Below are 14,515 nucleotides of genomic sequence, written 5' to 3' on the forward strand. Positions count from 1 at the left end.
GCCCTCGCTTCCCATGCCAAAGGTCGCGGGATCGATCCCCGCATCCTCCACAGGCGAATATGTTTTTTAATCCTTTATATTAAGTTCGCTGCCACGCATATAAAGGATTTATAGTGAAAAACTTTGTTTTTACGGGTTATACTTATTTTTCCATCCAGATCTCAGTATAATTCGAACATATGCATCCCTCTGCACACCTCTCAGATTGTGTTAGGTCTTCTTTGTCTGTGTTCGTATTGCTGATCCACATTTAAATAGATAGTCGATGTAAAAATTAAGAGTACTTTACCCATGGAAGGCACCACTGATGAAGCTACGCATGGCAGGACCTGTTGTCCTCTGAGCCAGCCGAAAGGCTGCATTGCTTCCCATTCATAAGTCGCACTGCAGCGAGCAGGTGGCGAGTGCTGTCAAACACCCAGGCCTCATGAGAGTCCAGGAGGATGGAGGGAGGGGTCCAAAGTTCAGGGGCCCCACAATAACACGTAACAAAATCTCTCCATCACCTACCTCACTTATTAGAAAAACAAAAATTGGGATCTAGTCTGCCATCTCAAAAAAAAATTACAAAAGCACAAACTTCCACAAGATTACGTCCAAGCGGCAGGTAGAACACTGACATATTTCGTTGTGCAGGTGGCTGCGTAGATTTGTCGCAATGCGGGATCGCGAGAGGCGGTGGAACCTTGGGGAGGCTTTCACGCAGAAGCCGACTGACCATGGCTGATTGATGACGATCATGACGAGCGCAGCAAAGTTAATATTTACAACACTGAGTGCAATGTAGGCCGAGGCAAAGTTGCTCCCTTTGACACTGGCGATGGGGAATGGGAAGATAATGAGGGCTTCTCAGCAAGCATGACGAGCTGATCCATATTTCTCCCGACAGGCCTGCAAACAGTTCTGTAAAACTCCTACAGGAGGCTTCATCTAGCAGCGGCATCTAGAACTCAAAGTACTCGAGCTCTCCATGCTTTTATTCAGATGCAGCGTGATTAAAAGTAAAATAAACTTCACCGAGGGTAGCAAAGCGTCGGCCGAATGTTGGATAACACAAGTTTCAGGCAAACTGTTTGAAACTCTTAGACAACGAATGCAATCGCATTGCCGAGCGTAGGGAGGGAAAGATAATAGCGGAGGGAGGCCGGGGGTTTTATCTGCGAAGATTCTAAAGCGCCGATGGTGCGCACGGGAGATAGCGAGGATGGCGTGGGAACTCTCCCGTGGGAGCAACACACGGAGCGGGCCACACACATTCACTGGAGCACAGCCGCGCGTTGCACACACACACACACAAAGATCCCCCGTGTAGCCTGAACTGACTGTTGAGGCAAGTGCTGTTGGCGAGCACCTATGAAGGTCGGCACGGCGCACAAGGGGATGGGTGGCCAACACCACGCCTTTGTTTCCCCAGCGGTGATGGTTTACAACATCGTCACTGGTGGTGGTCCTGAGCAGGCATCGAACTCGGGTGGCCGAACCTTCGGTGAGCCGAGCACGCTAACTGCTACACGACTGCTCGAGCACAGCCGTGCATGAGTACTGACGCACAGACAGACAGACACACACACACGCCACATTCAGTGTTTAACTCTGAGGTAGGAAGAGTTTGGAATGCAATTAATCCTCTAGGCATTCACGCACTGTATTTAAACATTCAGAGTTGATTTTGGCTAAGAGAGAAGCCAGCACTAACCAACCACAACTGGTTTATGACTTAAGGTCTAATAGTCATCAACGTGATGGGGTCAAAACTTGAATTTGTACATGTTCTTGTCAGCCTTGTAACTGGAGGCACTTTAAATACATTCATAGGCATCATGTCAATAACACAAGTCCATTTCCCGGGAGGAGAGCCATTGTGTGTCATTCATCAGAGTAATATTTTCCTTTCTGGACGCACTTATCTGCTCGAGCAATCTGCGGATCCCCCCATTAAATGAATTCCTCTGCATATCCACAGGGTCCAATTCGGGAGGCAGCCTTTAGCAGGAGCATTTTCCCAGCTGTAAAAAATATATATCCCCGGGAATGTCCCTGGCAACTGTCAAAATGAGGACAGCCTCGGTTAACTCCACATTTCCAAGGAAATGTTGCCGCAATGCGATGCAACGTGGTACCATACAACAATTGTCGAACATAATTGGCAAACGAAAATTAAGTTGGTGCGCGCTTGCTGAATGAGTTTGTGAAAAAATCAAAACATATTTTCACTTAGCCACAGTGGTATGAAGATGCATTGAGCTCGCTGAGCAGTAATTTGGCGAGTATTACTAATGAGCATTGGTCTCCGTAAAAATTGAACAAACCTCGCATATCGATGACTCCATTTGGTTGTGAGCAAAATAAGTGCGGGATACGAGCTCATTTGTTTGCAAAATTGATTCGGCAGGTGCATTTATAAAGGGCGACACACTGCATGGCAGGTTTATGGGTGAGATTTACATTAAGACCAGTTACTGAATTAATCTCAAAGGACCTTGCAATGGACCACGTGTTCAACATCCTGACAGCCAAAGTGTCCAATTTAGAGGCAGCGCTACATGTCCAAATCCCACAACAATAGCATCTTTACTCAGGTGCTTAGAATAATTAGAGGCTTTGATTAACCAGCAGTGGCACAAACACCTTCCCTTAGACTTGCAGTGGACAATGTAAGGGGATCCTCAAAGCAAGAAAATGTTCAGGACCCCAATCAGCTCAAGGGGCCCGGAATTAATAAAATATTAGGGGTACACAAGAGAATCAACTCAAATTTACATCACCTCGCCATAACAAGCGAATTAACATAAACATATCATTAATATATGTAAATCTGTCTTGTTTAAATCTCTCTCCTCTCATCTCACTACAATGCCTCTGTATGCATGTCTCTCATCTCCCGACATCTGTATCTCTCGTCCACATCTACTTTGTAATTTTAGTGGGGTTCTATGAATTGAAAGGGGACATTGCAAGAGTTATCTCTGCACAGGGCATCTAATGAGCTAGCACCACCAATGCCAACCTGGATAGCACCACTGGCTGATTACACTGGTCAACACACTTTTTCTGGCACAAGGTATTCCAACGGGTTTAATGTAATTTTGGGGAGCTGATTCCAAATCTGGCATCACTTTTTGTCTATCACATCAGGTTCTTGAGATATCAAATATTGCATTTTCAATAAAAACTGCAGAAGAAAAATATTAATTAAATGTGTATATCTACATAAAATTATATTATAAACACACTATCCTAAAAATACAGCACCATATTTTAACATTAAAGCAGTCACTGACTCGCAACAACTTGCGATTATAAGTGACAGAGTTAATTTCGGGTAAAATCAATGAAAATGGGGTATACCGATAGCATACAAATGAGATGTGATAGAGCAAATCTGAGATCACATTTGGAATCAGCACCCTGAAATTAGTCTAAAACAGCTGCAAAAGTCCAGGCCAGAAAAAAATGTTTTTTTTTTGTTGACCAGTGTTATCTCACAAAAGTCAGGATCGCTCTTGCTGAATTTGTAACCCAGCGCTATGAGTACAATGTTCAGCAGATGCCCATGGATTCACAGTATGCACACAATTTTAAGAGTAACCCACGAAATTGTGATGCACACACATTGTTCTCCAATGTGGCATTTTAGGGTCGTGCAGATGTCAACCATGTACGATTTTTACATTCAAGAACGTATTTTTTTCATCAATTCACTCACCTGTGTGCATCAACCTGACAGTTAAACTTTCTAGACTAAAAAGTTGGGTAAATAAATACATTTGAGTAGCATCTGAATATAAGCACACCTAATGAGCACGCCCCCAACATGAGCACCACAAGCTTACATTACACTGGTGGGGGGAAGAAGAGGCGATTTCTGATGCAAGCAAGCATCAGATATGAGCGTAAAATGGGCCTTGCTCCCAAGGGCTTTACTTGTATACCGCTTCTACTGTGCTTGCACGGACATTATATCGGTCATTCATCCCCATGCCATATTTTGGACAAAATAACGAATTCTACTCAAAAGTAATTCATTACACCATAAAGTACGAAGTAATTCCTGAACACAATCACAAGTAAAAATACACGAGATGGCATTTTAAGAGAACATTTTTTTTTCTGAGGAATAATCAGCATTCTGCAATGTCCCTATTTGTTTTCTTACCAAGTAAAATTTCGATTTAAAGCTTTCGTGACTGCAGAGATTCATCTTCTTGGTTCTTTTGGTAAAGTCACGTAGAATGGAAATAATAAAATAATAAAAATAAAACATAATAAAATAATTCTCACGACGTTTCGGCCACAATGCAAGCAGCCGTCCTCAGGTGAAGAATAGGTCTGTCGAGAAGACAGAGTTCAGAAGACAGACATTCAGACTCTGTCTTCTCGACAGACCTATTCTTCACCTGAGGACGACTGCTTGCGTTGTGGCCGAAACGTCGTGAGAATTATTTTATTATGTTTTATTTTTATTATTTTATGATTTCCATTCTACGTGACTTTACCGAAAGAACCAAGAAGATTCTTACCAAGTTATTTAAGAATATAAACGATGTACAACTTAGTCTATTAAAAAAAAAACACAATTATCATAAAACACAACTTGGTCCATTGCTTTTCAACTATAATTCCGTACAATTAATGTATATTTATAATAATATAATTGGACATATTTAAATACTGTCCCTAAATTTAGGGTCAACCTTGTTACCTAGAGAAACCACCCCCCCCCCCCTCTGCCCCCCTCTGCGGAAGAATGGATTAATCCACAGGTCGCATGATGTCCAGCATGCGACTTTATCAGCGGGTACATATCTAAGCAGTTTGAATCACCGTTACAGCTGTTTTGTCTCAGGGTACATTGAGTACTTCGTAAATAACAGCTCGGTTGCACGGAGTAAAGTATAAAAACACTCCAACATGTAATTAATGTTATAAACTCCGTTAAATCTTTCACAAGAAGCAAACTGTGTGCTTCCTATACTCTTTGCCACGTGGGAAATTAGGGCCAAACTTTGTCTTGTAAGTCAACCCCGTAGTTACATATTTAGAGCAACAGACAGTAATATGTGGTGACTGATTTTCAATGTTTTTACAAGGTGCAAAACAGAATTCTTCGTCAATTGAGCCATATGTGTGTATGTAGGTTTAACAGGTAGGCTTTCACGACGAATATTACCCATAACACTCAAAATTGTGAATGTTGTGGATTTACTCTCCAACACGCCAGTGTGCTGTACTAGTAACAAAATGCCATGTTCTGTTTACGTGACAAACCTTACCAATTCCCTGGTGTCGGGTGGTGGCGGGTTTAACAACACATTTATATTCATGTGGTATAACCCAAAACAAAACCTCTATGATGGATGTGTGCATGTCTTTGTCAATTGTGTAGAGGGCAAGCTGTGTTCACTGGGTAACAGCGGCGTCACGTTATGTGTGTAAATAATTGTGCATAGTCGTTGAATAAGCTTCACGGATTTTTTTTTACCTTTTTTGTGGTGGTGGTGGTGGTGGTGGTAAATAAAATCTCATTGTATTTACGAGTTTCATAAAGTATAGGAGTCAATGCGATGAACAAGTTTACACGCTGGCATACGTCAACAGCAATTCCTTATTACGTTTTTAAGTTGATTGTTTTTGTTGCTCCGATACAGCACATGGAAACAAAAACTAAACATTTACAGCTCAGCAAATTATCTTGTTGAGAGCCACTTGAACCAGCTGTTCATTTGCAAACCATGAAACGTGAAACAGTGCGTTTTAATGATGGTCTGCAAGCCTCCTCTCAGCAGCCTTGTCCATTCAAGGCGGACAGAAGCACACGACACAACACAGCATCGTGTTAAACAACACCACCGCCAGTGTCCAGAGAAATCGTGGCTCTGCGTTACACACGGTTTACAAAACGCCACGCGTATAGCTGTCACGACAATGATTATAATTGCACGAATGTTTGAAAAAAAATAGCGCATGGGCAAAATATTAATTTAACATGGAATTTCAAAGTATCAACCCATTAGCAACACACTCAGCCACCGCTGCTTCTTCGATGCAATGTTTACGGTGCAGTAAAGATGGCTGAATGCCAGCCAGACCAGTCAATGCCCAGGCTATAAAAACCATTCTGCATATGACTTACTTAAAGGCTTGGCTTTGCTACCTGCACGGTTTGCATGCTGTCGTATGCCCAACCCCGCCCCCCCCCCCTTCTGAACACTGGCCCTGCATTAATACACAGGTTGAAGTTCCAACTTTGAACAAGCCAGGACAGAACTCCAATTTAATGCATGCCTATAACTGATTAGGGTAACTTCGACATCCATCACTGTAAATGCCGCCTGCACCGTTACAGTTTTTAAAGCCCGGCTTGGGGGAAGATTAGATCAATTCAGTCCGTTCTGGTTTCAGCCCAACTTATCCCCCCACGTGATTCAATGCCAAACAGACCCCACACTAATCAAACAGGTACATACACTAATAATACCATGTTTTTAGAAATTAGACCGTTTAAGTTACATATGCCATTTTGTCTCGAAAATCATACTTAATAAAAACATTTTTATTCATGAACGATTTCTATTTTTGTAATTTACAGATTTTTTTTATATCTGCTACCCTGTGAGACATTGGGGTGTTGTTTGACCAGACTTCAACCACACTGGCCAGCGTAGCTGGGTGAATGTGGATATTTAGGATCAGTTTACATACCACTTCACTACTGATGTTGGTCATGCCCAGGAATCAAACTGTCTGGGTACACAGTGCAGTGGACTAAAACCACTGTCCCACCGCTCCTCGTTATGAAATTATAAGCTTGACTAACATATTCTAAAAACATTCTAGTTTTACACGAAATGTTTTCAATTGTTAGTTTCTAGGCCTTGTTTCTTATTTGCTTCCATTTGAGAGAGCCCACTGACATGTCAAGTGTCTTTTGCGAGTGAGATCTTCGGTGAACAAGGAACAACTAACGTAATGATCGCAGATTAACTTGCTATTCGAAGGGTAGGCTTTGGTTTTGATTGTTGTTTTCGAAACCAGCGAATGTACCTGAAAATAGAGGCCTGATTTCACCCTTGAATAATGACGCAATGTAAAGGTGAGGCCATAAAACAGAACACTTCAAAAGGAAAACTACACTCAGCACTCCCAACACATGCCTAGCCATCAAATATTAAATTAACATCAATAAAGACAAACTAATATACTAAAATCAGAAGCTTGTTTTTGCATGAATTTACCTGTTGATACCTTTCTGCTAACATTTACATATCAAAAGCATTCAATTAATTACATAAAAATGAATAAAGATGTAGTCCGTGATATGCTGTACATTTAATTTGTATTTAACATATAGATCCTTGATCAAATGTCTTTCATCGTACTATTTGCAATCATACCACACGGCCTAGGGGGTCACGCGAAGCGGAGCAGTGGCAGTAATAACTCCACCGAAGCGAATCAGAGCGGTGACAGAGGACGTCATCACCTAAAGACGGTGGGAATTTCAGTTAAAAATCAAAGCAAGTTCACTACAATTTTCTCGTGTCATCTGAAGATGCACCCGACTGTCAGGCGGCGGTTGCCCCAGCCAATGACCTCACGACAGATGCTGAATGTTGAAACGGCAGAGAGAGGAAAAGATCTGCGATGAGCCATTTGCAAAAGGGTTTAATATATATATATGACAAACAAAAAATGAGTGTTTTTGGAAGATTGTCCTCCCATTTCCAGTAAAAAAAAAGAAAGCACATTTCCAGGGAGAATCCTTTGTGCAAACACTCTTATCGAGTATAACTAATATAATTTGACATCATGCATCACACGATGGACATGGAGCTCATTTCAAACTGAATCAGTAAAATGACACAATGGAGACCTGCAGGCACATTTCTGGCTTTATTTGTAATAAAGGTAAGGAGAGCCCACTGATACTTAAAGTGTTCTTTTTTCAAGGGAAAAATTATCCATGCGAGCCATGTGCAAATATTTGGCTGTCTATTGACATGTACACAATTGACAGCACTTAGCATTAATCTGCTGTCCACTGAAGGCCTCCAAATGCCATGGCATTGTTGGGGGAGGGGTGTCGTTTGACCATATTTCACCATGATGGTCACTGCCAGTTGATGAAGGGGTAGGGTGCAAAGCCGGTTTTCGATATTGCTCGCCACCGATGTTAGCCATGACCGGATCACAAACCCAGGTCTCCGTGTTCGTGGCGCAGCCTGCAAACCACTTTGCTGTCACTCCACCCGACTATAATCCATCCACACTCCTATAATTATCTTTACATACTGCATACTACCACTAATAAAAAGCTGTGTGTCTAAATGAGTTTGTAAACAATTGTAATTTACACAATGGCAACCGTGAGTGAATTATGAAATCCCTCCTTAAGCAGGCCCATAATTGTCCCCACTCTTGGCTGCTTCATATATATTCATCATATTCTTTGGGTCTTTCGGTAAAGCCACGTAGATAGAAAAGTTATCAAAAAATGTATTGTAATAGTAAAATTAACTATTATGTATTTTTTTAGTTTTCTATCTACGTGGCTTCACGGAAAGACCCATAGAATAAGAATCCCTGCAGTCACAAAAGCTTTGTCAAGATATATTTATTATAATTAATATTGAGCACATTTCTCCCTTCTTTCACCCTTATTTCCCTCCCAAAGGTAGAATATAAAATGGACATTTCCCCCCGCAAAATAATGTGACTTCCGTACAAACGGAGAGAGCGCAGAGAGCAGCGGACGCTTCAAAAACACAATGGGAAAGGCAAAAACCACGAGACGCAGAATCGAGGGCATCAAAATGACATTTTCTCCTGACACTGCCCAACAAACTTTTCTACTGACCTCTGAAACAACAAAGTAGCCATGGCAAGGCAGCACCGATAAACCGGGGATCTCGTAAAAGTGTCCAGCACAGTGACAACAGTAAGGCTGATGGACACACAAAAGCTGCTTTATCCCTCACTAAGTTATAGTTGCCCAAGCCGCATCCCTCTCCTCAATGTTCTAGTGTTCCGTGACTTGCGTTCATAGAAAAGACAGGGAAACTACTGTCAGTCGGAGGTTAACCACGTGGGAGTACATGCGTGTCACATTTCCATAATTTTATCATCGTGGTCACTTAATTACACCTTCAAATTTCACCGAGACGTGTTTTTTTTTTAATGTCGCGAGCGAGGAATGCGTCACGTCACTATTGCAGTCCCTGCAACAGATTTCATATTTATTTTCTGCAACCAGGTGAGACGAGGATAAACTCCCATTTGCAAGAGTGACCTGGGTCACCGAAATTATGAGGAATAAAAAAGTACAACGATGATGCAAACAAAAAATTAAAACATGCAAAATCTTAAATATTTGCACAAAACCTGAAATCAAAGTTAAATCAAAGCTAAATGTTGCAATTCCCAGCAGCGCAAGTTGTCTCAGATGGATTATGTTTAGACTGATCATAGTACAATTACAAGCGCAAGTTGCTGAAATGCTAAACATTTAACAAATATAATAGGGTGACAATGTAAACAGACAATGATACGTGGAGTCCACTGCAATTGCAAGTGAAGTGATCATTAAATATTGACAGTCGGGTCATCAAATTGTGATCTGGATGGGAGAGTAATCTAGGCCGTTTGAGAAGTGAAGGAATTCCAAGGTGTTTACGGGATTCACAGAGAACGAGTGAGGTTTTCCGCTCTGTATAGTGGACTTCAGTGCCGTGTAACATCTAAGATTGAGGTTTGACAAGCATATGCAATGACCATACCAACCTGCATTGGTACGTGACAAAGTACACCCAAAGCAACACGATTTCAACATTTACTTTGTCTTGTTTTTGTATGCAGTATTTAAAAAAATTGCATTGCATTCTGGTGGGGGGGCGGGGGGAGGCAGCGGTTAGCACACTGCGCTCTGAACCATGCAAGCCGAATTATATTCCCAGCCATGGCTGACATCAGTGGCAAGACATATCCGAACTGGTTCACCGACGCAATGCATGGCCAACATAGGATAGGGAGGCATTTATCCAGCGGTATGTTGACAAAGGGCTGTAAATAATTTTTTTTATTACAACTGCAGTGCACTCCCACACAAACATTTTGCTTTCATTTATCACAGCCATAGATCGTTAATTGAATTGGGCGCATTTCTAATTTTTTATGCCACTACAGAAAGTCCTCCTTACCCTCAACGGAGCCCCCCCCCCCCCCGACTCTTGCTTGCACCACTCCTCTCTCTCCGTGTCACTCAGTAATGAACTGCGGGGTACTTGATCACAGATCCGCAGTTCACTTCCCCGTAGACAGAGAGATCCCACGGCACGCCCCAAAGCAGCAGCAGCTACAGCTCATCGTTACATTTCATCCGCGGCGACCGAAACCTCTCGCTGGTGGGTGGAGCACCCTCCCGTGTGAATGAACGATCTGCATAACGGTCTTCGTAAAGGAACTTTCAAAACACAAATTGACATTTATTTACTCGTAAATATTTACAAATTCAGTAAATAAATACGTTACCATATTTTCTTGCATACTATTTGAGATCCTAGGTAATACGAGCACCTCTAATGCGGCAAAAGGCGATTGAACGCTCACAAGTGCGTGAAGAAGGGTGGAGAGGTGCATGCCTGGAATTACAAACAGAACGAGGAGCACCTGAATCATAGAACAAACACAAGTTAGCGACATCATACAGATTTGCTTAAGAGAATTGGGATTGGTTGGGACACATCACCAGAAGTGCTGATGGCATCTGGTCAAGACGTATGAATGAGTGCCAGCCAGGCCAGCCACGCTAGCCGCGGCTCACCGGGCCAGCTGTGCCAGCCGGGCCACCCACGGCTCACCGGGCCAACAGAGCCAACTGCGGCCTGCCGACCTGGCCACTGCTCGCCGGGCCAGACGCGCTCCACGTCTGCCAGTGAATGGCGCCACTTATTCGCCGACGATTTATAGCTTTTGAAACGCAAATGGCACTTTTGGCAAATTTCATCCCTCCCCCTTCTGATTTCTGGGAACAACACTTTGCCTTTTCTGTAACAAACGCGGAGAAATATAAATAAAGTCTTACATCATCATGTGGGCTCTCGGTGAAGTTGCTCTAATAGGCTACGGCCATTGTACATTGGAGTAGCGGTAAATAATAATGTTGTTTGGTTGGTACTGTTGTTTTTTGCCAATTTTTCTCCATGAAAACACAAATTGTACCATTTATTACTCTGACAAAAATACTCTACCTTAAACAAAATGCACATCTCTTTCGATACCCCAGTGTGTGTGCATTTCATTTTGAAGTTCAATTCACTATACGGTATACATTTTAGATCTTAGTTGTCCATTTCACGTTCGTAATGAAGCACGGGACCTCATATTTAAAAAAAGTGAGCTTTTGGGTGTCAGAAAAAGAGATTTTAACGTGTCTAAATGATGTGGAAATTTTTATTTCAAAATAAAGGATAGCAGGAGAGAATTATAGCAAAGAAATATGAACACAGCGGATGTTTTTTTCTCTTTAAAACTGACAAAGCTCTCATCAAGTTACTTGCAAGGTTTCAAATAGCCGGGTTTACACATTCAGAATTCATTCTGGAAGTTAATGATGTCCGGTTTTTAAATGGCATAATCTAAAACAAGAGAGGCAAAGCTGATTCAAAACAAACATCGTAATGTTTTACGACAGGCGCACAACTAGCATTATCCCTTTGTTTATTACACATGTATATATTTTACATCTGAAGTATGATTTTGTTTCATAAAATGCTGCTCGAACAGCTCATATGCAACAGGCACAATATATCTATAACCTGATGCTTTTCACAGCGTGGTGCATCCCATAAGCCTGCCTCCTCTGGATAATGCTGTTTATTAAAGTGTATGACTAGTTGCAACAGGGGTCCCATTTGACTTGAAGGTCACATTTTCTATGACTGCGAAAGTGGATGTCATGCCATGAAATCTGAAAGGTCGGTGAATTTGGGGGCACAGCAAGAACGTCCGCAACAATTACCCCCCCCCCCCCCGCTCGCCTTTTACGAATGCAGAAAGTCTCTGTGTATGCTCCCTCCTGTTGAGTTTTATGTTGCGGTCAGGAATCATTCCACTTTTTGTTTGTATTTTATTTTTTCACGTGAAAGGTTTATTCGTGATGATATCCCATTGGCCAAGGTCAAGACGGATTGTTGTTTATTTTATTTTTATTTTTTGTGATATACCCATTCCGCAGCCTCATCCAATCCTAGCTCGAGGCTACAAATGCACATACCTAGGGATAATTTCCTGTCTACACAGAATCCGTGAATTAGTGCGCTGGGCGTTAACGATTTTGTTGACACAGCGAACCGCGGATTCAATAATTCCAGCCACGAAGGGGAATGCGCCGTGTGGAGTGGAGTGGCTGCGCTCTTATCCCTAAAACTCCGGGCACCACTCCTTCGACATCAAGAGCCCTACTGCTGCTGCTGCTGCTGATGATGATGTATTCGAACGGCTTCCTGAATACTTAGTCAGCACCTGATCAATCCGCGACCGGTTTTGTTGAGAACGTCTCAACGTCTTTGAGAAAGGTCAACACCGCTGCCATTCCCCAGTGGAACCGTTGAACAAACCACTAAAGCTGCCCTTGGCCATGTCTTGAAGAAGCATTTTGCTCTGGAGTGAGCACTAAATGACCTTCGAGCAGCCAGAAAGTTTACCCACTTGGCTAAACAATCCAAATGTCCATTTTAAGCTGTTCCTGTTTTGACCAGATGTTCAAATAAAACCAACGGTTTAAAAGCTGGCATTCTCGACATGAAAAAAAGATGTGCGTGCGTTGTAATTTTCAAGACAGGCGGCACAAAAAACGTAAAGCCGCCTCTGATAGCATTTCGACTGATGCTCGGTTGCTCTTACCAAGAATACGTTCTCGTGTGCCACTCATTGACAAATTAACCGGCAGCATTAAGTAACATTCCCAGAAACGGAGGCTTCTCTGCAAACAAGCGCTACCGCGGCATAATGGGAGCTGCCCCAGATAACAAAAATATTCAATATAAATAAATATTTTTTTCCGGAATCAGAGTGCCAACCCCCACCCACGCCATCCGTGTTAAGGGCACAGGGCTACAAATATGAAACGACCGACTTCTAAGCCGGTGCTCCCTCTCAGAATAAAGTGAGCAATGTGTTCGATCCCCATGGAGAAGCCCTCCTGTTTCGTATGCACATTCTACCATGTACGATGAAAATATGAAATGCATTATTTATATGAGAATATAAATGCATTACGTGGTATGGAATATTTGCAATAGTTTACCGGCATTTGGCAATACCACCGAAGGATGAAGGACACCAGGCTTGGAGCACAATGATCGTTGTCACCACCCTCGAATTTGCTATATGTATCATTAATTAGATAAATTCTGTTACTTACAAATCAAAACACTCGATGTTTATTTTTTCAATCGTGAATTTTTTCGCGATTACACTTACGTCGTTAAAGAGTACAATTCATTAAAAAAACCCCACCAAACCGATCCGCACCCATTCAGAAGAAATGTCCAGTGGAGTGAAATAAGTCTTTAAAAATACATGCCGAACCATAAAAAAATACACAGACACACGCATTTCGCCGCAAACCCACTCTCGCGTAGTGTACACGGGGATTGTTGCGGCGAAGTGCAGATGAAAATTGGGAGCAAAAAAAAGAATGTGAGTATCCAAGCGCGCGTTACAACGGGGGATTTAACAAAGCAGCGAGCTCGGCGGTGGAGCTTCGCGGGTGGAAAGTAGCACACGACGAAGAACGCTTCTGAGCCAATAACGCAAAGCAGGACACGGGGGAGCCTGCGAAGAAACTGTTGTGGGTGGCAACACAGGGTCAAGGCGATGAACCCTCAGCCACGTGTCAGGAGGCAGTGGCGTACGGAGCAGGTGCCGTGCCGCAGTGTTGCTGCTTCTACCTTCGACGTTATGTATGGGATTTACGTTTTTTCTTTCTTCAAAAGTTCGATTGATCACAAATGTTTATTTGTTTTTGTATCGGAATGATCCAGAATCCGGAAGTGATGTCAGCAATGCAAGCCTGACTGCTGGTGAGATCCAGAAAGTTGAAACCGGTCCAGAGCGCTTAAATAAATGCTGCTGCAGCATAATATTGGTCTGGAAAACCAATTGGCCGATGGGCTAAAACAAATATCTGTTTTATATACATATAGAGGCATACAATAAAAGTATACGGATACATTATTGAAGTTCAGCGTCAAATCACCGAGGCTTGCATTGCGCCAGCCAGGCTGGAGCCGTGCCACGCAGCCGAACGCATTGTTGCGACTTCCACGTTGCAACTCTTTTACCGATGGCCTCACACAGATGTGGATGTTCTCCTGTGACGATTGGAGTCAACAGCGGCGTATTCCGGGTGGGTTAGTCTCAGACGCGAAATCGGGGCGAGCCTGGGTCAGTGCTCGGATTGGAGAAGGTTGTCATCAAGGCAGGTTGGATAATGTGGCGGGCAGCGGAGGGCAGT

General features: G+C 42.7%; 1 protein-coding gene across 1 annotated transcript in view; it reads right to left on the reverse strand.

Annotated features, from left to right (window-relative positions):
- The window catches only part of LOC133354910 (teneurin-3-like), a 417,855-nt gene that overhangs the window by 378,843 nt on the left and 24,497 nt on the right, over positions 1 to 14,515 (reverse strand).

This window comes from Lethenteron reissneri, chromosome 49 (genome assembly GCF_015708825.2).
Source record: "Lethenteron reissneri isolate LAM-NWPU_2019-01 chromosome 49, ASM1570882v1, whole genome shotgun sequence".
Lineage (NCBI taxonomy): Eukaryota > Metazoa > Chordata > Hyperoartia > Petromyzontiformes > Petromyzontidae > Lethenteron > Lethenteron reissneri.